The 22,262-nt window shown below is 36.8% G+C and overlaps 1 long non-coding RNA gene across 1 annotated transcript in view; it reads left to right on the top strand.

The window, feature by feature from the left end:
• LOC131511847 (uncharacterized) overlaps positions 1-19,951 on the top strand; it is a 40,186-nt gene extending 20,235 nt beyond the window's left edge. The window contains exons 2-3 of the long non-coding RNA XR_009261773.1: positions 18,437-18,561; positions 19,768-19,951. This is a non-coding gene — a long non-coding RNA (uncharacterized LOC131511847). The remainder of the gene's footprint in view (positions 1-18,436; positions 18,562-19,767) is intronic.
• The last annotated feature ends 2,311 nt before the right edge of the window (positions 19,952-22,262 follow it).

The following is a 22,262-nucleotide window of genomic DNA, read 5'->3' as shown; positions in this document are numbered from 1 at the left end:
ACACTAGAATGTTTTTTTTTTTAATTCATCATTTCAACTACTTAGTTTGCCACAACAAAGCACTGGTTTAAAGCACAGCATTGAGCTTTCCTTCTGATTTAAAAGCCGTATGCATCTCTGACAGTTCTGAGCAATGCTTTTTATGGCTTTGTTTACCTTGTTCTAAAATGAAATGACAATTCATTTTTCACAAATAAGCTGAAGAGTCTTCGCAGCAGATATTTTTTCCTCTGAAGTAAATTTAAAAGAGGTTTTCAGAGGTAGACATTTTTCTTAAGCAGCAAATGGAAAATACTTCCAAAAAATTTGCTTTCTGACATCTGGGAGTGAGCCTTATAAAGCAGAATCCATTCTATAAGCAAAGGGCAAACTGTCTGAAAGTTGTAATTTGCACCTCTTTCTTTAAGTAGGCTCTACACCCTACCATGGGGCTTGAACTCACAACCCCAAGATCAAGAGCCCCATGTTCTTACCAACTGAGCCAGCCAGGCACCCCTTTGCATCTCTTTTTAAACACATTATTTTCTACATGTTGAGTTTGGTAGTTTCTTTCCTATTATATTAGAACATAATAAAATCATTGCTTTAGAACGAGAAAACAAGTGGCTCTTGGACAAGTGAACCTTAAGCTAAAAAGTACAAATTTTTCAATGCCCTATTTTTTCATTTTGAGGTAGCTGTACTTTTAAAAATTTACTTACTGGAACGCCTGGATGGCTCAGTTGGTTGAGCACCGGATCTGGGTTTTGGCTCAGGTCATGATCTCACAACTTTGTGGGTTCAAGCCCCATGTTGGGCTCTGCATTGGCAGTGTGGAGCCTGCTTGGGATTCTCTCTCAACCTCTCTTCTCTGCTCCTCCCCCACTTGCACTGTCTCTGTGTCTCTCAAAATAAACACATTTTTAAAAAAACTTAAAAATTTACTTACTAACTTCCTTTACTCAATATAGAGTTATGGAAAACTCCAGAGTAGAAGCAAAAGATTTTAGGTCTCATCTAGGCTCTAGCTTTAGTTTTTAGGAAATACTAGTTCTTGAGAAAATACTAAAACTCCTTAGTCCTCAGTTCTTACAACAACAAAACTAGACAAGATAGTCTTCCAATCTTCCAGGTCTGTAACTCCATGAGACTATAATTACATAATATAAAGGAGGCAATTGGATATAAATAAGATGGTTTGAATCCATAATGAATATCAGTGAATTCTGGTATTACCTACCAAGGGGAGTAGCTGCACATGGTAAGACGTCAGAAAGCAGAGCTGTGCCTGATACAAACCATGTCTTTAGAATGCATTCTCTTCATTAAGACTTTTCTTTCTTCCTCAATTTTCCTAGGGTATTACATATAATGGTAATTGAATCTTCTACCAACGACACATCTTTCCTTTTAGGGAGCTGTTTATCTTAAATATAATAAATTTACTTTTGTCATAAAAGTGAAATGATACATGCATTTTTATGACATTTTTATCTCCTACAAATATATGAAAAAAAGAAAATGGGTCTCTACTTAGCACACAATGTGCAAGCTAAAATAGCTTATAGGTGTAATACTTTGCATTTAATTATCCTGTGCAATCATCCAGAACTCACATAAATTTTTAGTATTAATTCATAAGGTATGTAGTGTTAGCTGTATTTTATACATGGGGAAACAAGCAGAAGATAAAACATGGGACCTATTCATGAATACCTAGTAATCTCTGAGTGTGTCAAATATGAAAGTCCTTACTCTGCCATCCCAGTGAAAGCCACTATGCTTAGCGCACTCCTACTACCTTCCCCCGCCTCTGAAATTTTAAAAAAAATTTTTTTAATGTTTATTTATTTTAGAGAAGGAGAGAGAGACACACAAAGTACATGCAGGGGTGGGGCACACACACACACACACACACACACACACACACACACACAGAATCTGAAGCAGGAGCTGTCAGCACAGAGCCTGACGTGGGGCTTGAACTAATGAACCACAAGACCATGACCTCAGACTAAGTCGGACACCCAACCAACTGAGCCACCCAGGTGCCCCTGAAATTTTTTAATTGGTATATTCCTAAATATCTTTATAGTACTGGCAATAATTTTGGCTAGAATCACTAACAATATCAAAAATCATAAGCAAAATTCTCAAGTAAAAACTGACAATAATATGAGCATACAGTAAAATAAAACAAAAGATTAACAGGTTTAATACATACATTTCTGTTACAAACTGATAGAAAATAAAGGTAGAGGCCATATAGATAAACCATAAATAAGTGAGCATAGAATATGAATTGACTATTCAAAATTAAGGAAAACAAGTTTAATAAATCTATTTTTTACTGGGTTTTTTAAAATTTAAATCCAAGTTAGTTAACATGTAGTGTAATAATGGTTTCAGGAGTAGAATTTAGTGATTCATCACTTACTTGTAACACCCAGTGCTCATCCCAACAAGTGCCCTCCTTAATGCCCATCACCCATTTAGCCCATCCCCCTACTCAATGCTCACTCATTTTAAGAGTAAACTTATCACGATGAGCACTGAGTAATGTATAGAATTGACAAATCACTATATTGTACACCTGAAACTAACATAACACTGCATGTTAACTATACTGGAATTAAAATAAGGAAACTTAAAATTAAAAAAAAAATTCAAACTCATTAATAAAAAATACAAATTGACACTATCTTCCTTAACATGTCAAAGGAAAAGATTTACAGTACTCTATGAGAGGCTATGGTGAGATAGCTATCCTCATATGCTGTCGGAGGGGATTTAAGTTGTCACATTCTTTCCCAGAAAGCATTTTGGGAATATAATATGCATTAAGAGTCTTAAAGATATTCTGTACTGCTGGGCCCAGTAATTCCTCTTCTAGGAATGCACGCAAAGAAAGATTATCCAAAATGCACATAGATATGCAAAAAGCCTACCTTTTCCATTACAAATATTATTTATAACAGAAAAAAAGAGAGAACAATGTAAATGTTCAAACATAAGTAGTCAAATAAATTATGGAACACCCACAATACAGAAAATTATATAGCCCCTAACATTATTCATAAAGTATTTTGAATGATCTATGAAAAGCTGATGAAATACAAGGAGGGGGACAAGTTAAAATGTAAATATACAGTGTGACCTCAAGTGTGTTAATAAAGGGAAACAAACCACAAGAGACTCTTAACAATAGAGAACAAACTGAGAGTTGATGGAGGGAGGTGAATGGCAGAGGGGCTAGATGGGTGATGGGTAGTAAGGAGGGCACTTGTTGTGATGTGGGTGCTGTTTGTAAGTGATGAGTCACTGAATTCTACTCTTGAAATCAATATTGCACTGTATATTAACTAAAATATAAATAAATAAATAAATAAATAAATAAATAAGACCTAAAAAAAGACAGATCATACACCACAACATAAAAATAAAACCATAAACCTTTCCAAGAAACATAGGAGAATATTTTCACAACCTGAGAGTGGACAAAGATTTCTTAGGCAGAATGCAAAAAGTGATAACTACTGAAGAAAATGTTGATGAATTAGACTTCATCAAAATTTAAAACTTGTGCTCATCAAAAGACAATATTAAGAAAACAAATAGGCAAATAACTATAAATCCTATGATTGACAAAGAACTTATATCTAGAACATATAATGAATTATGACAACAACAAAATAATAATAGTAAATGATTAAAAAAGGTAAATATACAGAAGATACTTCACAAAGGAAAATTACAAATGGCCAATGAGTACATAAGACAAGTGTTCCACATTATTAATCATTAGGGATGTGTAAACCAAAATCCCAATGAGATACCACTACATATACACGAGAATGGCTAAAATTAAAAAGACTGAAAACACCAAATGCTGACAAAGATGGAGGGCAACCAGACTCTTAAGCATCCCTAGTAGGAACATAAAATGGTAACAACCACTTTGGGAAAAGGTTTGGCAGTTTCTTATGAAGTTAAACACACACTTACTCTTTAACTCAGCAATTCCATGCCTAAGCATTATCTGAGAAATCAAAACTTATGTCCATAAAAAGGCTTGTATAAGAATGCACATAGCAGCTCTATTCACAATAGCCAAAAATGGGAATCAACTCAAATGTCCATCATCATGAGAACAGATAAACTGTAATATATTCATGCAATCAAATCCTACTGAACAATGAGAAGGAATGAACTACATATTCACACAACACCGATGAGTCTCACAGACATAATATTGAGCAAAAAAACACCAAAAGACAACATTCTGAATTATTTCATTTATATGAATTTCTTAAGCAGACAAAATAAATATAAGGTTAAAAAAATCAAGGGCACTTGGTGGTTCAGTTGGTTAAGCATCCAATTCTTGGTTTCAGCTCAGGTGATAATCTCATGGGATTCTCTTGGGATCCTTTGTCACTTCTCTCTGCCCCTCTCCCACTCACACTGTCTCTTTCTCTCTCAAAAATAAATAAGTTTAAAAAATAAAAATAAAACCGCTGGGGCACCTGGCTGGCTCAGTCAGTTGAGTGTCCAACTCTTGATTTCAGCTCAAGTCATGATCCTGGGGTCATGGGAATGAGCCCTACATCAGGCTCCATACTAAGGAGCCTGCTTAAGATTATCTCTCCCTCTGCTGCTCTCCCCAGCTTGCATTTTCTCTCTCTAAAATAAAAAAAAAATTAAATTAAATTAAAATTTTAAAAAATCAAAATAGTGGTTGTCTCAACAGTAGGAAGAAGAGCATCAGGGATAGTCTGGAAAGAAAGATGAGGAAATTTTCTGGGTAGATAAGAATGTTCTCTGCCATTCTAGGGTATGTGTTCATCTGCTAGGGCTGTCATGAGAAAATACCATACATTGGGAGGCTTAAACAACAAAAATGTATTTCTCACAGTTCTGGGAGCTGAAGTCCAAGATCAAGGTGCTTGCCAGTTAGGTCTCATTCTGAAGCCTCTTCTCTTGGCTTATAGGTGGCTACCATCTGGCTGTGTGCTCATACGGCCCTTCCTTTTTGTGTGCAAAGAGACATCTCTGTGTCTCTTCCTCTTACTGTATAAGGACACCCTGTCAGATTAAGGCCCCAGCCTGATGCTCTCACTTAACCTTTACTAGCTCCTAATGGGCCCTGTCTCCAAATACAGTTACATTGGGGGTTAGGGCTTCAAACTGAATCTTAAGGAAACACAATTCAGTCCATAACAGTACAGTTACATGAGCAGATCTACTTGCCAACATTGTACAGATTTTTCTTTTCAATGTTTGTAAGTTCTACCTCAAAAATTTTGTGAAAAAAATTGTAAATTGAGGGTTGGTGAGTAGGTAATCCAATGAAATAATAATTACACAAAATAATAATTAGAATGTTGAAGAATTTTGAACTTTGATGATATTTTCATGGGATTCATTACTTTGCATATATAAATATTCCATTTACTGTACATATGTTTTAAATTTTTATAATAAAAACTCTAGTAAACAAAGGAATATGTGTCAATGGAAGATACTTTATAGAGATGATGATTCTGTGACATTCTGCTGAACTGAGCTCCATTTTAGCCATGCTTGCATAATGGTTCCTGGGCAGGTCATCTGGGCTTGATTTACTCATCCAGAGAATACATTCATTAGATAGACTTACTGAGTGTTCATTAGGTGTGAGACATTAGACACTATGGTGGGTTTTGCTGACATTATCACTAAAGTTTTATTCAGCATTTAAATTCTATAACCATTTTGTGTCATAAATGCAGCTCATCCTCTCTTTTGTTATATATAATTCTCATTGCTTTTTAACCTTTCTATCTTGTGTTTAGTGTTCCCTCTTGTAGAAATGAGATTTAATAGGCCAGGACAGCAGTCATCCTTCAGCAGATTTATTTCCTACCAAACTCTTTTGGTCTAGTGGGTTTTCTAGGAGACTAATAGGTTCAAGAAAATAGATGACAATATGGAGACTTTTATAAAAGGACTGGACTCTACCTGAAGGAGTTAAGATTCTAGTAGAAATAAGCAAAAACAACTAAATGAATAAATATGCCAATAGATGATTCTAAAGGCAGATTAAATTCAGTATTTGTGAAGATCAGTAAAAGTGTTCAGTATAAAATATCCAGAATGAAGAACAGGGAGCATTTAAAAAAATGGAAAATGCAGGGGTGCCTGGGTGGCTCAGTCGGTTAAGCATCTGACTTCGGCTCAGGTCATGATCTCACAGTTCTTGTGGGTTCAAGCCCCACATCGGGCTCTGTACTGACAGCTCAGAGCCTGGAGCCTGCTTCGGATTCTGTGTCTCCCTCTCTCTCTGCCCCTTCCCCGCTCATGCTCTCTGTCTCTCAAAAATAAATAAACATTAAAAATTTTTTTAAAAAATGGGGTGCCTGGGTGGCTCAGTCGGTTAAGTGTCTGACTTCAGCTCAGGTCATGATCTCACAGTTCGTGAGTTTGAGCCCCACATCAGGCTCTGTGTTGACAGTCCAGAGCCTGGAACTTGCTTCAGATTCTGTGTCTCCCTCTCTCTCTGCCCCTTCCCTGCTCACACTCTGTCTCTCTCTGTCTCTCAACAATAAATAAATGTTAAAAAAATTTTTTTAATGGAAAATGCAGAAAACAGATAAAAGACATATAAGATAAGGTCAAAAGGTCAAATATATATTTAATCAAAGAACCAGAATAACAAGAGAGAGAGAGATTTGGAAACAAACAAACAAACAAACAACATTTGATTTGTTTAAAACAATATTTGAATCAAAGAATGACTGGCTGGGAATTTATAAAACTGATCACCATCAAGATTTAGGCTCAAGAAACTCTAAAATCCCAAGCAGTGTGCAAAAAAAACCACAGCCAAACTGCTGAAAGTGAAAAATAAAGAGAAAATAAAAAATCAGCCATGTGGGGCAGACACAGAGTAGGCATTATCTTCAAAGGCTCAGTAATGAGTCTTATATTTGACTACCAAACATATGCAATGAAAGTAGAAATCAATGGAAAGAAACAAAATTTAAGATGCTGAAAGAAAAAGCTTCCAGCCTATCATCCAACAAATACAGTATACTCAATAAACTATATAAAAATATAATGCAATAAAAATATCCTTCAAAAAAGAGAATGAAATAAAGATGTCTTAAGACAAACAAAAATGGAGAAATCTGTCACCAGCAGACCTTCCCTAAAAGAAAACACTAAAGGGAGTTTTTCAAGAGAATAAAAATGACCCCAGATGGAAGCAGAGAATGTAGCAAGGGATGAAGAGCAACAGAAAGGGTAAATGTGGCATAAATATGAATAAATATCAGGGCGCCTGGGTGGCTCAATGGGTTAAGCGTCGGACTTCAGCTCAGGTCATGACCTCACTGTATGTAAGTTTGAGCCCCGCGTCAGGCTCTGTGTTGATAGCTCAGAGCCTGGAGCGTGCTTCAGATTCTGTGTCTCCCTCTATCTCTGCCCCTCCCCACTTGTACTCTGTCTCTCTATCTCTCTCTCAAAAAATAAATAAACATTAAAAAAATATACGAATAAATATCCACTATATAAAAATAATTCAGGGGATTTTAAATATATATATAAATAAAACGCATATCAAAAACACAAAAGTTGAAGGAGAGTAAATGAAGTTTATGTTTTCAAATACTTGCATTATCTGAGAAGTGCTCAAAGTTCTAATTCATGATAAACTTTAATAAACCAACAATACATGTTGAAATGTTTAGAGCAACCACTAAAAGATTAATACATAAATGTACATCTAACAAGCTCATATGGAGAGATGGAATAAGTTTAAAATACAGTACCTGATTAATGTAAATAAAGGTAAGATAGGTATATATTTCCCCTTTTAAATAGAAGTAGAACTCCAGCATCTGCTGGATATAGGTCTTTGGTTTATTTTGATGAAAAAAGAAAACTAAGAGGAAAAATTTTTTAATTAAGTCATGAGTATTGACAAAAAATATTGGCAATTTATACGTGGCATTGAATCTATTATGTTTAAGTCTATGAAGTTGCTAAAGAAAAATTACCCAGGATAGAAACTTTGTGATAGCGTTCAATAATGTATAGAAATTACTTCTACGAAAAGAAATTTCAAAAACACAGGTAGTTCTGGGGAAGCCAATTTACTCTAAGAAGCTGAAATATTCAGTATAATTTAATGTAGAGGGAAGAGTGACAAAAATCACTTTTTAGGAGATGATGGGAACCTGAAATTTTATTGAAGAAGGATCTAATTTACTCAAAGGATGTTTGTTCATAATCTAAGGAAATAGTATTTGATAGATGTGGTTTTGTCCCTTGAGACCTTACTGCAGCAATGTTCTGTGAAACCATAACAGAATTAATAATTTTTATACTCTTAGAAATCGCATCTCCTAAACTAGAGTTCAGAGGAGATGACTTTACATGAATATATTATCTTATAACAAAATATTACACAGAGAGGTATATGTTTGTATGCGCGCATGCGCACACACACACGAATAGAAGTAACTGACATCACAGACATTCCACATATAAAATTTCAAGATAATCGGGAGCTTCGGAGTTGGTGAATGCATGGAGATTTCGGGAGAGTGGTGTGCCTAGCAAAGACATGGAAACTGCATTGTTTCCCACATACCTTGCCTTTTGCATCTCTATCACCTGGCTATTCCTGAGTTATATACTTTTATAATAAACCACTGATCTAGAATCACAAAGACAATACTTTGAGATGGGGAAAAAATCTCAGAAAATTTGTCATTTTTGTAAGAGGCTTATCTCCTGAATATTTCTCCACGCTACCCAGACACTAGTCCAATCTAAATAGGGAGGCATCTCAAGAAATTCCTCACAAACACCCCCAAAAATCATAAAATGAGGGTCTATGATCTTTGCCTATGTAAACAAATAATGTTCAAATCTTTCCACTGACCAAAGAATGAAAATCTTATCAAAAAATAGTTTCAGAGAGATTGGAGCAGGAAACAGATTCAGTAGAACTCTCAGATTGTGTATTCCTTGTACTACATGAATACAGTTATTTAAAATAAAATGGTTAATGGGGAGGCTGGGTGAACAGTTAAGTCATTTAAGCATTTGACTCTTGATTTGGACTCAGGTCATGATCTCACGGTTCACAGGTTCGAGCCCCACATGGGGATGTGCTCTGACAGTGCAGAGCCTGCTTGGAATTCTCTCTCTCCCTTTCTCTCTGCTCCTCCCCCATTCATTCTCTTTCTCCTGCTCTCTCTCTCAAAATAAATAAACAAAAGGGGCACCTGGATGGCTCAGTCAGTTGAGTATCCAGCTCTCGGTCTCATCTCAGGTCATGATCTCATGGTTCGGAGATCCTGCCCACATCAGGATTCTGTCTTGGGATTCTCTCTCTTGGGATTGTCTTTCTTCCTCTCTCTCTGTCCCTCCCCTTCTCTCACACACTCTCTCTCAAAATAAATAAACATTTTTTTTAAATAGTGAATTTATAAAAAAATACATAAGAACATTTTTAAAAATAAATTTAAAAATGTTAGTTAAAAAGAAGAAAAAATAATAAGATTAAATGTTGATATTATTTTTAATGTTTTTTTTAATATATAAAACTTATTGTCAAATTGGTTTCCATACAACACCCAGTGCTCATCCCAAAAGATGTCCTTTTCAATACCCATCACCCACCCTCCCCTCCCTCCCACCCCCCATCAACCCTCATTTTGTTCTCAGTTTTTAAGAGTCTCTTATGCTTTGGCTCATATTTTTTTAATGTTTTATTTATTTTTGAGAGAGAGAAATACAGAGTGTGATCAGGGGAGGGGCAGAGAGAGAAGGAGACACAGAATCTGAAGCAGGTTCCAGGCTCTGAGCTGTCAGCACAGAGCCTGATGCAGGGCTCGAACCCATGGACCATGAGATCATGACCTGAGCTGAAGTCAGAGTCTTAACCAGCTGAGCCACCCAGGTGCCCCTAAAATGTTGGTATTATTATAACATGAAAAAAATTTCAAGATAATTGAAATTTCTTGATGAAGGGCCACCAACATCTTTTTTAAGAAAACATTAACTACTTAGCATCGAAATTTTAAAAAATTTATTACACACTTACCAATATATTTAAACTAACAAAAAACAACATAATATATGCTTTTAATGACAATTAAGGAACCATTATGGACATTGACTATTATACTATCCTGCAATGCTCTCAGGGACTACAGGAGTGCTAAAATAAACGCTTTTAAAAAAAACTTGACAGTTGTTGGAGGGGGGGTGGTGGTTACACAAGTTGGCAGAGCAGCATAGAAGTTCTCAGTTTGTCTTATCCCTGAAATGCAGCTAGATCAGCACCAGTCTGACTCTTGCACACCTGAGAAATTGATCAGAGGATTAACACAACAATCTGCATAATTTGAGCCACAGAACTCGGCAGGTGTGCAGTGCAGAGAGGTGAACTGGGAGGTGGAGGGTAGGGAGCTGTTTTTGCAGAGAGAGGACAGAGAAAGTGGGGGGACAGTGTGGCACACTGGGAGAATAAAAGGAAAAGCACTCCCTCGAAAATAGCTGGAGAGAAAGAGAAGGAGTGAAAACACTCACAAGGGACTAAACAAGAAATCTGTTCCCCAAAACCACTGACAGGGAGAAAAGAGAGGGTTTCAATACCATTAGGATTCTATAAACAGTGGAGCACAGAGTTGGAAGTTCTGGGGCTCAGTGCCTGGCAGTGCTCTGGTGAGGAAGTAGGGTGAACCACTAGAGGCAGGCAGCGGGGTCTGTGGTATCCATGTGCCACAAGGGAAGAAGTGGTTCCCCTGCTTGGAGAGTATTTGGTAGAGGCCATACAGCCTCCCCACAGGCAAAGGTCCCAGCAGACCCCAGAGAGGAGCCATATTTGCTGGTATTGGGACAAAGACTCCAGATTGCCGTGAAACGTGGCACCATCTGTGTGTTGTGATTTGCCATAATCTCTGAACCTCTGCCACTGTGCAATTGCAAGAACATTTTCTGGGCAACCTGGTACCCAGCCACTGCTCAGCGAGACCCTATACTAGAGGGCTGGTGTGGGTCCAAGCCACAGGGTTCTCTGAAGTGAGGAGTTTTGTAATGCAGACCCATCTGAGAAAAAACTCTGGAGCAAGGTGTCACCTGGCAGGCTGATGGCATGGACACAGACAGGGTAGAGGCAGGGAGTAGACAGAAGCCTGAGACAAAGGAGGGGTGCTTGATTGTGGGTCGGTGAGAGTGCAAAGTTCCAGTGCCAGAGACCAGGAAGCTGGGTAAAGCCATTTCCACCTCTCCTGCACATGCACATACATACACACACACATGCATTATTGTCACACTGATCCACCTCAGTAAGCCAAGCAGCGCCACCTAGTGGAGAACTGAGCCATTATACCAAGCCCCACCCAACTGTGCCCTCCAAGCACATCCGCTAGACCAGCACAAGTCTCTCTGCCTGCTCAGTGTACGGGCTATAGAGTGCTTCATAGTTTGAGTTCTAAGGGAACCTGGATGTAACTTCATTCAGGTTTCATTCTGTTTGCTGGTTGCTATATTCGGTTTTTTTTCTTCAGTCTTTAAATTGTTTTTTTCTTTTTCTTTTCATCCTTTCTTTTCTTTTTCTTCGATACAGAAAGAAAAACTTTTACTTTCAATTTTTATTTTGTTTTTAATTTTTAAAAATTTTTTACTATGTGGTTTTGTAAATTTTTTATTCTATTTCACTTTCTTTATTTCATTTTATTCTATTTTATTATATACATTTTTTCTAATTTTTAAATTTTTCACTACCTTTTGAATGAATCAGAAAAAAAGAGGGAAACAAAGGCAAAAGAGCATGATACAAGACTTAGAGAATTCAGTGACTTATTAAAAAGTAATAACATCCATATCATAGAAGTCCCAGAAGATGAAAAGAGAGAAAAAGGAGAAGAAGGTTTATATGAACAAATTATAGCAGAAAACTTTTGTAATCTGGGGAAGGCCACAGACATCAAAATCCAATCACAGAGAACTTCCATTAGATTCAACAAAAACTGACCATCAACAAGGCCTATCATAGGCAAATTCACCAAATACATAGACAAGGCAAGAATTATGAAAGCAGCAAGGGAAAAAAAAAGTCCTTAACCTACAAGGGAAGACATATCAGGTTCACAACAGACATATCCACAGAAACATGGCAGGCCAGAAAAGAGTGGCAGGATATATTCAATGTGCTGAATTGGAAAAATATGCAGCCAAGAATTCTTTATCCAGCAAGGCTGTCATTCAAAATAGAAGGAGATATAAAGAGTTTCCCAGACAAAAAGAAATTAAAGGAGTTTGTGACCACTAAACCAGCCCTCCAAGAAATTTTAAGGGGGGCTCTTTGAGTGGAGAAAAGATGAAACAAAACAAAACAAAACAAAAAGACCAAAAGCAACAAAGACTAGAAAGGACCAGAGAATATCACCAGAAACTGCAACTCCACAGGTAACACAATGGCACGAACTTCGTATCATTCAGTACTCACTCTAAATGTCAATGGACTAAACACTCCAATCAAAAGACGTAGTGTATCAGAATGGATAAGAAAACAAGACCCATCTCTATACTGCTTACAAGACACCCATTTTTTACCTAATTACACCTACAGATTAAAAGTAAGGGGATGGAGAACCATCTATCATGCTAATGGTCACCAAAAGAAAGCTGATGTAGCCATACTTCTATCAGATAACTACATTTTAAAATAAAGACTGTAATAAGAAATGAAGAAAGGTATTATATCATAATCATGGGGTCTATCCATCAAAAGAGCTAACAATTATAAATATTTATACCCTCAATGTGGAAGCATCAATTAATCACAGACATAAAGAAACTCATTGATAATAATACCATAATAGTAGGGGACTTCAATACTCTACTCACAGCAATAGACAGATAATCTAAGTATAAAATAGACAAGGAAACAATGGCTTTGAGTGACACACTGGACCAAATGGACTTAGCAGATATATTCAGAACATTCCATCCTAAAGCAGCAGAATACACATTCTTCCTGAGCGCACATGGAATGTTCTCCAGAATAGATCACATACTGGGACACAAAGTAGCCCTCAAGAAGTACAAAAAGAATGAGATCATACCTTGCATATTTTCAGACAACAACACTATGAAACTTAAAATCAACCACAAGAAAAATTTGGGAAAGACCATGAATAATTGGAGTCTAAAGAACATCCTACTAAAGAATGAATGGGTTAACCAAGAAATTCAAGAGGAAACTAGAAAGCACATGGAAGCCAATGAAAATGAAAACACGACAGCCCAAAACTTCTGGGATGCAGCAAAGGCAGTCATAAAAGGGAAGTATATAGCAATCCAGGACTTCTTAAAGAAGTAAGGAAAGTCTCAAATATACAACCTAACCTTACACCTTAAAGATCTGGGAAAAGAACAGCAAATAAAACCCAAACCAGCAGAAGATGGGAGATAATAAAGATTAGAGCAGAAATCAATGCTATTGAAATAAATAAATTTAAAAAAAAAACAGTAGAACAGACCAATGAAACCAGATGTTTCTTGGAAAGAATTAACAAAACTGATAAACCTCTAGCCAGATTTATCAAAAAGAAAAAGGAAAGGACCCAATAAATAACATCAAGAATGAACGAGGAGAGATCACAACCAACACTGCAGAAATACAAACAATAGTAAGAGAATATTATAAGCAATTATATGCCAATAAATTGGGCAATCTGGAAGAAATGGACAAATTCATAGAAACATAAACTACCAAAACTGAAACAGGAAGAAATAGAAAATTTGAACAGACCCATAACCAGTAAAGAAATTTAATCAGTAATCAAAAATCTCCCAACAAACAAGAGTCCAGGTCTGGATGGCTTTCCAGGGGAATTCTACCAAACATTTAAGGAAGAGTTAACACCTATTCTTTTGAAGCTGTTCCAAAAAATAGAAATGGAAGGAAAACTTCCAAACTCATTCTACAAGGCCAGCATTACCTTGATTCTAAAACCAGACAAAGACCCCACTAAAAAGAACGACAGACCAATTTTCCTGATTAACAAGGATGCAAAAAATTCTCAACAAGATACTAGCAAACCGGATCCAATAATACATTAAAAGAACTATTCACCACAACCAAGTGGGATTTATACCTGAGATGCAGGGCTGGTTCAATATCTGCAAAACAATCAATGTGACACATCACATCAATAAAAGAAAGGACAAGAATCACATGATCCTCTCAATAAATGCAGAGAGAGCATTTGACAAAATACAGCATTTTCTTGATAAAAACCCTAAGAAAGTAGGGATATAAGATCATACCTCAAGATCATAAAAGCCATATATGAACGACCCAGCGCTAATATCATCCTCATTTGGGGAAAACTGAGCTTTCCCCTTAAGTTCAGGAACATGACAGGGATGTCCACTCTCACCACTGTCATTCGACATAGTGTGGGAAATTCTAACCTCAGCATCCAGACAACACAAAGAAATAAAAGGCATCCAAATCAGTAAGGAGGAAGTCAAACTTTCACTCTTCGCAGATGACATGACATTCTATGTGGAAAACCCAAAGACTCCACCAAAAACCTGCTAGAACTGATCCACGAATTCAGCAAAGTCTCAGAGATAAAACCAATGTACAGAAATCAGTTGCATTTCTATACACCAATAATGAAGCAGCAGAAAGAGAAATCAAGGAATCAATCCCATTTACAATTGCACCAAACCATAAAGTACCTAGGAATAAACCTAACCAAAGAGGTGAAAAACCTATACACTGAGTACTATAGAAAACTTATGAAAGAAATTGAAGAAGACACACCAAAAAAATGGAAAAACATCCCATGCTCATGGATTGGAAGAACAAATATTGTTAAAATGTCAATACTACCCAAAGCAATCTACATATTCAATGCAATTCCTATCAAAATAACACCAGTGTTCTTTTTTTTTAATATGAAATTTTTGTCAAATTGGTTTCCATACAACACCCAGTGCTCATACCAACAAACACCAGTGTTCTTCACAGAGCTATAACATAAAATTCTAAAACATGTATGGAACCAGAAAAGATCCAAATAGCCAAAGCAATCCTGAAAAAGAAAACCAAAGCAGGAGGCATCACAATTCCAGACTTCAAGCTGTATTACAAAGCTGTAATCATCAAGACAGTATGGGACTGGCACAAAAACAGACACATAGATCAATGGAACAGAATACAGAACCCAGGAATGAACCCACAAACATATGGCCAACTAGTCTTTGGCAAAGCAGGAAAGAATATCCAGTGGAATAAAGACAGTCTCTTCAGCAAGTGGTGTTGGGAAAACTGGACAGCGACATGCAGAAGAATGAACCTGGACCACTTTCTTACACCATACACAAAAATAAACTCAAAATGGATGAAAGGCCTAAATGTAGGACAGGAAACCATCAAAATCCTTGAGGAGAAAGCAGGCAAAATCCTCTTTGACCTTGGCTGCAGCAACTTACTCAACACATCTCCAGAGGCAAAGGAAACAATAGCAAAAGCAAAGTCTTGGGACCTCTTCGAGATAAAAAAACAAAGAATCCAGTGAAGAAATGGGAAGAAGACATGAATAGACACTTTTCCAAAGAAGACATCCAGATGGCTAACAGACACTGGAAAAAATGCTCAACATCATTCATCATCAGGGAAATACAAATCAAAACCACAATGAGATACCACCTCACCCCTGTCAGAATGGCTAAAATTGACAACTTGGGCAACAACAGATGTGTGTGAAGATGCAGAGAAAGAGGATCTCTTTTGCACTGCTGATGGGAATGCAAACTGGTGAAGCCACTTTGGAAAACAGTATGGAGGTTCCTCAAAAAGGTAAAAATAGAACTACCCTACGACCCAGCAATTGCACTACTAGGTATTTATCCAAGGAATACAGATGTGGTGTTTCGAAGGGGCACATGCACCCCAGTATTTATAGCAGTGCTATCGATAATAGCCAAAGTATGTAAAGAGCCCAGATGTTCATTGACAGATGAATGGCTAAAGAAGATGCGGTATATATATATATATATATATATATATATATATATATATATATATATATATACATACCGTGGAGTATTAATTGGCAATCAAAAAGAATGAAATCTTTTGCCATTTGCAACAACGTGGATGGAACTAGAGGATATCATGTTAAGTGAAATTAGTCAGAGAAAGACAAATATCATATGACTGCATCATATGTAGAATTTAAGATAAAAACAGATGAACATAAGGGAAGGGAAGCAAAAATAATATAAAAACAGGGATGGGGACAAAACATAAGAGACTCTTTAAATATAGAAAACAAACAGAGTGTTGCTGGAGGGGTTCTGGGAGGGGGGATGGGCTAAATGGGTAAGGGGCATTAAGGAAGACACTTGTTGGGATGAATACTGGGAGTTATACATAGGGGATAAATCACTAGAATCTACTCCTGAAATCATCGTTGCACTATATGCTAACTAACTTGGATGTAATAAAAAAATAATAAATAAATAAATAAATAAATAAATAAATAAATAAATAAATGTAAAATAAAATAAAATTGGAAATCAATATCCAACATAATAATACGTAGGATCTTCATAGAGACCTTAGATGCTTTCCTGTGAGTCAAGTGAATGTTGTCCATGCAAAGCTTAAGGACTTTGGAGACACCACTTTCCTCCTTTTGCATTTATGTTGTTTGGGTGGTATTCCCCATAGCTGAGGTTTCTCTATAAATGAATTTTTCGGAAGTGACAATTACATGTTTGTTTGTTTTTTATTAACAATGCATATAATGTCAGAACCTACTTCTGTCTGAACTTCAGCCCTTTAATTCTTTTAGGAAATTGGTTCATTTAGTTCCCAGATGCAAGGGGGTGCAGAGGTGAAGGAGAAAGGAGCTACCACTGACTGAGAAAGGGAACGTGCTAGATAAAGCTTGGTCACCACTATGAAACCAAATTTAATTCTTACAGCCAGTCTATGAAGCAATTTCATTTTATTATTAAGGAAAAAAAAATACTAACAGAAAAAAGGTTCAGAGAGGTAAAGTAACTTGTGAAAAGTCACACTGCTAGAAAATGGCAGAGCTGGGATTCAAACCCTGGCATGGCTCATTACCTCCTATTATTCCTTCCACTAAGCCAAAGCTTTGGAAAGTCTCAGGGATTAACTGGAAAAGACCTAATGCTGGAGCGTGTACTATGGTGAAAACATAGCTTCATTATTCTGGGCAATATTATTGTGGCTCGAAAACCACAAAGATGAAAAAGATAGCATAAAAATCTAAAATCCTCTAATGAAAAAATGAATAATCCTAAGTAATGAATAGTATATAATGGAGAAAGACAAGAATGGATTTTAAGTGAATCTGAAGTTTCTTCTTATGTGGTATTTTTAAACTACTCTAAAGGGAAATTATGACCCAGCAATTGCACTACTAGGCATTTATCCAAGGGATACAGGTGTGCTGTTTTGAAGGGACACATGCACCCCCATGTTTATAGTAGCACTATCAACAATAGCCAAAGTATGGAAAGAGCCCAAATGTCCATCAATGGATGACTGCATAAAGAAAATGTGGTATACACACACACACACACACACACACACACACACACACACACACACACACACATAATGGAATATTACTCGGCAATCAAAAAGAATGAAATCTTGCCATTTGCAACTACATGGATGGAACTGGAGGGTATGATGCTAAGTAAAATTCGTCAGAGAAAGACAAAAATCATATGACTTCTCTCATATGAGGACTTTAAGAGACAAAACAGATGAACATAAGGGAAGGGAAATAAAAATAATATAAAAACAGGGAGGGGACAAAATAAAAGAGACTCATAAATATGGAGAACAAACTGAGGGTTGCTGGAGGGGTTGTGGGACGGGGGATGGGCTAAATGGGTAAAGGGCATTAAGGAATCTACTCCTGAAATCATTGCTACACTATATGCTAACTAATTTGGATGTAAATTTTAAAAAATAAAAAATAAAGTTATTTAAAAAAAGGTATAAAAAAATAAAGGGAAATTATGGATAACCACCAAGGATAAAAATTAACCCGTAGAACGCGTAGGATAAGGCAAGGGCAGTGAACCTGAATCTCTGGAAACTTCCTACTGACTGAGAATCATGTAAATTTGCATAACTGGCTTTGTGAAAGTGGTGAGACCTTATTGGTAGGTCACAAATGTTACTTAATTGCCTGATTTGAAGATTAAATGGTGTAAGAAAAAAGACTGTGGCTGCTACCCTTTGCTGGAAAAGATTAGAAGATGGGCTTTCCCCAGGTACATTTGAATTGCAAATAAGCATCCAGCGGAAGTACACTTGACAAAAGGTAATACAAAAATGGACAGAGAGGAGTTCAAGAGTGAAAGGGTGGATTTAAATGTCATTTGTACACAGAATGCAGCTGACCTTGTACCTGAGGATGGGGCCACTCAAAACCTAAATACACTGGAAGAAAAGCCAAAGACAGTTTTGTGGAGACTCCGTGAGTCCAATAGGAGTGCAGAAAACATTAATTACAGGTAATAAAAAGTGATTAGGCAAGCTATTCCCTATTTGCTATAGTCTGTAATTTTGTGCTACCAAATAATGATGTGTCAAGACAAAAATTGTATTCTCTTCTGGTTATGTTTCTTCCTCCATGAAAAACAATGCTTTCTGCCATCCTCAGGGGAGTGTGTTTTGTGGATTTGGGTTTGATTTGGTTCAATTTGATTTGTGAATCTGTTGCCATCTTAAAAACTGATATATGGAAGACATCTCAGATGCTGCTAAAAAGAAGTCTGACATTTCCTGCTTCTTGACCTCAGAATCTAACAGACGATCTTGTTGGAATGATTTGATTGGCTCAAAATGGAACAGCCACAAAAACAGTCGAGAGATACTGTTTTTAGGACAGTGGTGATGTGTGCATAAGGATGCAGATATGCCAGTGCTTTCTCTGTCACAGAGAGGCCGAGTCTTGGTCTGTCAATCCAAGTAGCCTTCAGAGAATGAATATATCTGTCAGCCTTGTCAAACTTCCTTTGCGCAACCCTACTAAGTTACTTAAAGAAGAGAATTAAGATAAATTAGGTAGTGTGTTTCTGGATTCCCTGAGGAACAAAATATAATGAATTCCAACACTTCTAGACTACTCATTTGGCTGTCCACAGCTGCTATGAAGTGAATTTCTATCATCTTCATTTTCAAAAAAAAAAAAAATATGTTTATTTACTTTTGAGAGCAAGGAAGACACAGCACACGCAGGGGAGGGGCAGAGAGAGAAGGAGACACAGAATTCAAGGCAGGCTCCGGGTTCTGCGCTGTCAGCACAGAGCCTGACACAGTGCTCAAACCCACAGACCGCGAGATCATGACCAGAGCCTAAGTCGGATGCTTAACCGACTGACCACCCAGGCACCCCATATCATCTTCATTTTCAAATGAGGAAACAGAAGTGCGAGAAGTCAAATAATTTGCACAAGATCTTGCTAGAATCTAAACAATGGAAACTATATAACAACTTGTTCCCTTTCCCCTCTTCCAGGTCCCCTCCCTGCTGGAGCATGTTTCAGACCAGTGGGATGTGCCCACTTTGACCTGTGGCTATAGGTGTCCTCTTTTTTCTTTTTAAGAGTGAATTTTCTTTATTAAAATAAATAAGACATACAGAAAAGTACACCAATCTTAAGTGTAAATCTTGGCTAATTTTTATAAAGTGAATAACTCATGTTATTGCCTTCCAGATCAAAGAAGAGATCAAAGATAGAACACAACCAGTACCCAAGAAGCCCCCAGTCTCTCTCTCTCTCTCTCTCTCTCTCTCTCTCTCTCTCTCTCTCTCATGCCAAAGGAAGCTACCGTACCCTCCCATCATCAGTTACTTTTGCCTGCTTTGGAACATACTATAAATGGCATCATGAAACATTATCTCCTTTGTGTCTGCTTCTTTTTCCAATATTTGGGAAATGTAACCATGTTACTACCTGTTGACATAATTTATTCATTTCATTATTGTGTAGTATTTGTCTGTGACCATATACCACCATATATTTGTCCATTTTACTGTTGATGGGAACTTGGGTAGTCATGAGTAATAGTACTCTTCATATTCTCGTATGTGGCTTTGGTGCATTTGTGTAAGGATTATGCCTAGGACTAGGATAGGTAGGATATGCAGCTTTAAGAGATACTATGAACAATTTTCCAAAGTGTTTATGTTAATTTATATTCTCAGTGCACAGAGTTGCAGTTTCTCCAAATTTTTATCCTTCTGACACTTAGAAATCATCTCTTTTTTTTCTTTTTCCTCTAGTTATGTGGATGAGTATATAGAGGAATCTTTTTTTCCAGATTTATTGAGATATAACTGACAAATAACATTGTGTAAGTTTAAGGTGTACAATGTGATATGATATATGTATATATTGTGAAACGACTACCACAAGAAGGTTAGTATATACACACCCATCACCTCATATAGTTACCATTTCTGTGTGTGTGGTAAGAACATTTAAGATCTATTCTCTTAGAAAATTTCAAGTATACAATATTCTTAACCATAGTCATAGGGCTGTACATGCTGTGCATCAGATCCCCAGAACTTACTCATGTTATAACAAAGTTTGTCCCCTTTGACCAACATCTCCCCATTTCCTCTACCTCCCTACCCCTGGTAACCACTATTCTACTCTCTGCTTCTATCAATTTCACTTTTTTAGATTCTGCATATAAGTGAGATCATGCAGTATTTGTCTTTCTGTGTCTAGGTTATTTCTCTTAGTATAATGCCCTCAGGGTTCATCTTTGTTGTCACAAATGGCAGGACTTCCTTTTAAGGCTGCATAATATTCCACAGGGTATGTGTACCACAGTTTCTTTATTCATTCATCCACCAGCATCCATCCATTTACGTTGTTTCCATGTTGTGGCTATTACGAATAACACTGCAATGAACACAAGGTGCAGATTATCTCTTTGAGATGGTGACTTCATTTCCTGCAGATGTATACCCACAAGTGGGATTGCTGGTACTTCTATTAATTTTTTGAGGAAACTCCATACCATTTTCCATAATGCCACCAACAGTGGGGCAAAAGGTTTCCCTTTTCTCCCTACCCTTGCCAACACCTATTACCTCTTGTCTTTATGATAACAGCTATTTTAACAAGTGTGAGGTGGTATCTCATTGTGGTCTTGATTTACATTTCTCTATGATTAGTGGTATTGAATACTTTTTTGTGTACCTGTTGACCATTTGTACGTCTTTGGAAAATTACCTATTCAGGTCCTTTGCCCATTTAAAAATTAGATTATTTGATGCTTTTAATATTGAGTTGTCTAAGTTCCATGTATATGTAGTTCCTTATATATTCTGGATACTAACCCCTTATCAGATATACAATTTGTAAATATTTTCTCTCATTCCCTAGGGTGTTAATTTATTTATTTTGAGAGAAACAGAGCACATGCAAGTGAGGGGAGGATCAGAGAGAGAGACAGACAGACAGAGACAGAGAATCCTAAGCAGGCTCCACACTATCATCATAGAGCCCAACGCAGGGCTCAATCTCACGAACTGTGAGATCATGACCTGAGCCGAAATCAAGAGTCAGATGCTTAACTGAGTCACCCAGGTGCCTATTTCCCTTTTCATTTTGTTGGTTTTGTTTTGTTTTGTTTTTGCTGTACAGAAGCGTTTTCATTTAATGTAATCCCACTTGTTCATTTTTTATTTTGTTGCTTGTGATTTTGGTGTCATATCCAAAAAAATCACTGCCAAGACCAATGTCAAGGAGCTTTTTCTCTATGTTTTCTTTGAGTCTTCCTTTTTTCTCAAGTCTAGCTAAAATTTTGTCAATGCTGTTTATCTTTTCAAAAACCAGCCGGCCATTCATTTTGTTGATCTTTTCTATTGTTTTTCTATTCTATTTCATTTATTTCCACTCTATTCTTTATTATTGCCTTCTGTAGTTATCTTCTTCATGGAGACCAACAGACCACAAATATGAGCAGAGGTGATATCTAAGATTTTACAACCCAAAGATGGATGTGTTCCTAGATATCTGAGTTAATATGCTGAAAGCATGGCTCTATAGATGACATGTTACAATGGCATCTGAATTATTTTTATTCTGCACTTACCATAAATAGTATTCTGTGTGCTGAGATGAAACAATAACCATCTTATCTAACATTATTTCTTGAGAAAATATGCTTCAAATACTAAATATCAGAGTAT

Source organism: Neofelis nebulosa, chromosome 5, assembly GCF_028018385.1.
Source record: "Neofelis nebulosa isolate mNeoNeb1 chromosome 5, mNeoNeb1.pri, whole genome shotgun sequence".
In the NCBI taxonomy this organism is placed as follows: Eukaryota; Metazoa; Chordata; class Mammalia; order Carnivora; family Felidae; genus Neofelis; species Neofelis nebulosa.
This window is presented reverse-complemented; position numbering and strand designations above follow the sequence as displayed.